Source organism: Lipotes vexillifer, unplaced genomic scaffold (genome assembly GCF_000442215.2).
Source record: "Lipotes vexillifer unplaced genomic scaffold, Lipotes_vexillifer_v1.1 scaffold1117, whole genome shotgun sequence".
Taxonomy (NCBI): Eukaryota; Metazoa; Chordata; class Mammalia; order Artiodactyla; family Lipotidae; genus Lipotes; species Lipotes vexillifer.
The window spans coordinates 766,827-770,388 of NW_006778824.1; the positions used below are offsets into that span (position 1 = coordinate 766,827).

Consider the following 3,562-nt stretch of genomic DNA (forward strand, 5'->3'; position numbering starts at 1 on the left):
CCAGGACACACAGCCCCCCATGTTTCCGTGAGCCCCCCACCATTATGCTCATCACCAGGTGCAGCTGCAGGTTCAGCTCTTTCTGGGAACAGGCTGCAATTTTCTGATCCCTATTAATACCTGTGACAGCATTTATGTACAAGATAAATTCATTTCAATTTCCTTTTTCAATTAATGGCCCATTATTTGAACCACACTCAGCTAAAAATATTGCTCCAATACTATTAATCTTGTAAAAATTAAACTTTCCTCCCTCTGACAGCCAGAGCCACCAGGCTGGGGTGAGAGGGTGGCCATGTACCTGGCCAGCGCTGCCCAGGTCCCCTCCAACAGGACATCCAGGGGACCCGGCAAAGGCGGTTCCACGCACGACACACTGAAGGGGCGAGGGATGGGCACGACGGGGATGGGGCCGCAGGGCCAGGGCCAAGCAGGATTTTATCACAAACCATTACGGTCCCAGTCAGGAGATGGGTGACAAACACACGCCTCCCCCGGGGAAGAGTTTGGGATGAGGTCCAGACCCGGAGCGTGGAGCACTGCTGGCCATTCCTGCCCCACCCCCCACCCCGGGAAACATGCCCACACTGGACTGTGGTTGCAGGAGGGGACCGCCGGCAGGACAGCAACCCTGGAAGGCAAGCCAGGCCACAGCCTCGCAGGGCCAGCCGACATACCCACCCCTCCTTGGGCAGGCTGGACCTTCATCCTCAACTCCCAGGCACTGTCCAGTCCTGCAGACACCTGGAGCCACAGCCTCAGGGCCTCAGACCTGGGCTTATCCCCATGTCTGATGCGGTGCTGTCCCGTGCAGGGTCAGTTCTGCCCAGGGAGGTGCCAACCCTGCGCGCCGTCCCAGACCGGAGCCAAGCAGGATGGCCCTGTCACCGACTAACGTGCCATCAGCGTACTTAAGACCAAGAGAGGAAAACGCTGCTGGTTCTAATTGAGAGATGCTGTGGGTGTTAGATGCACCCTGGTCTCAGATGTAAATGTGACAATCGACTCGTGGAAGAACAGACTGGATGTAATATCGTCCTTAGGTACCTCCATGCACCAACCGGACAGGAAGATCTTCCGGGCGTGTCATTTGTAGTGTCTGCAGTGGTTGCAGATTACTCCACCATGTGGCTGGTCCACAGTGTAAAAATACCTAATTCTGGGTACTTAAAATTACTTCCAACTTTTGTTATCAAATAATTTTTGATGACCATCCTTATACACAACAGTCTGCATGACGGCTGCTTCTCCAGTCAAGCTGCTGAGTGATGGGAATGCTCTTTGTCAGGTTTCTGTATTCCATTGCAAATTGCGAAATCGCATTTTAAGATAAATCTCCAGGGATGAGGAAGACCGAAATGGAGCTCTCAGCCCCCAGGCGCCTCCAACACAAACCTTTTCTCAGCCCACCAAGCATTTGGCTGGAGGAGAGACGCAGGTTTTACGTCAGCATGTCACGACAGGTGACACAAAACAGACCACGGAGAACTAGAAAACTCAGCATTTCAAAAAACTATGGAAAACTTCCACAGACAGACAGACAGAGACAGTGGGAGCTCCTGGCCTTCCTGAGGCCGCAGTTTCTGTGCACAAGAACCAAGGCCCCACATCCACTAACAAGCTGATAGCCACGCTTCACTGCTGACCATAGAGCCCCACGGGGCACGGAGGCCGGCGCCACAATAAGTCCCTCAGCGGATGGATGGCCTCTGCCCCAGGGAAACAAACGCCTCCACTCTCGCTCGGCCACCCACCCCTGCCTCGGTCTCTGGCCCACTGGGGAAGGTGTATCAGATATGTCAGCCTTTCTGAGGAATCAGGTGGATTTCGTTGATTTTCTCTAATATCCTCTTTTCTATTTCACTGATTTCTGTCTTATTTTATGATTTCCTTTCTTGTACGGGCGTTGGTTAAATTTGCTCTTCGTTTGAAAAACTTCTAATGTACGCATTTGATGCTAGAAATTTCCCTCCAAGCACTACTTTAGGTGCATCTCACAAATTTTGAAGGTTTTTAGTTTGTTTTTCATGTAATTGGAAATAATTTCTAATGTCCTTTGTGACTCATGGGTTATTTACAAGTTTCTTGTTTATTTCCAAATTTTGGGGGCTTATTTCCAGACACCGTTTTTGTCTACTCCTAATTTAGTTCCTCTGTGTGACCTCAGTTTCCCACACGTGCTGAGCTGCGTTTTCGGCTCAGACTTCAGTGTGTGGAATGTTCCACGTGCACACACAGGCCAATACACGTCCAGGCCCCAGACCGTCTGTGCTCTGGCCGCCAGGGTGGGAATGCCCAAGTCCTCGGGACAGATCCCCGCCCAACCACAGGCGACCCTGCACCCACCCTGACAAACGTCAGAGCAACACTCGCCTTCGCGGGGAAGAGAGTGGAGGCCGCCAGCCCCGCCTCGCCCCTCGGCATGCCACGTGCCATGTGCCACATGCCCTGTCCACGTCCCAGGGCTGCGCGTGCAGCCGCCAGCCCCGTGCCCCACGGAGGCCCGTGAGCTCACGCCGGCTGCCAGGGACTCTGCCAGCTTTCCCGCACACGTAGCTCTGACATGGGTACCCGCAGGATGGGCTGCCACATCCCCCTGGGGAGCTGCCCCCGGCGCCCTGGCCCCGTCACAGCCCTCGCTCTGAAGGCTCCTTCGGTATCAACTTGGCCACTCCTACCTTCTCAGAACCCGTGTGGATGGTCTTTTTCTTCATCCTTTTACTTGTAAAATACCCATCTTGCCACCTAAAGGAGACTGTGAGGACCCGAGCATGGTGTCCACAAGGCAGAGGCAACCAGGGCCACGGTGGGCCATGGCGGCTCTACTGGTCGAGCAGGGACCAAGGCCTCTGAGAGGGGGAGGCGACGAGGGGCCCCGCTAACCCGCCAGCAGCAACCCGGGGACGATGCTGACCGCCTGACGCTTGTCACAGTGACTGGATCTATGGGGTTTACACATTGTACCAAACTCTGACAGATCCCAGCCACGACCTTTCCCAGCCCTTTCCTCTCCCGGCCCTCCTGGCGCTCCAGAGACACCACCTGACGTCCTGGCACGGGGCGACGCCCATCGCCAAGTCCTTCTTTCTCCATAGCTCCTGCGGCTGCGGCCCTTCAGGGAGCTCTTCCTGACGCTGTGGCCCTAACCTGCTGATAACGGTGTGGTTCTCATTCCCGATGCTGCAGTTTTCATCTGAATAAGTCCCACTTGGGGAAAGCATTTTTATTTGCAGGATGAGCTGCGGAGAGGGAGCCGTCGGGGAGAAAAGGGAGAGAGAGGGGGGCTGTGTCCCTGCCCTCGAGGCCTTGCTGGGCCCGCCACCGTGGGGTGAGGCCCCTGCGAATGCGGGGAGGGTCCCCCCGCCAAGCAGCGTGGCAAAGGCAAGACCCTGGGATGCAGGATCTTGCAGATGCAGCTAAAGGCAGAGACACGAACCTGCAGCCCGTGACCACCTCACAACTGGCATGAGACGCCCCGAATTTAAGGCCTGAAACCTGGCAGGAGCCTCTCTAAGCAGAGGGGAAGCATGGTGGCACCTCTGTCCCGGCCGCTCTACGCAGG

At 55.6% G+C, this 3,562-nt stretch overlaps 1 protein-coding gene across 1 annotated transcript in view; it reads right to left on the bottom strand.

Annotated features, from left to right (window-relative positions):
- INPP5A (inositol polyphosphate-5-phosphatase A) overlaps positions 1–3,562 on the bottom strand; it is a 184,514-nt gene that overhangs the window by 94,592 nt on the left and 86,360 nt on the right. The gene's annotated exons all lie outside the window — the stretch shown is intronic.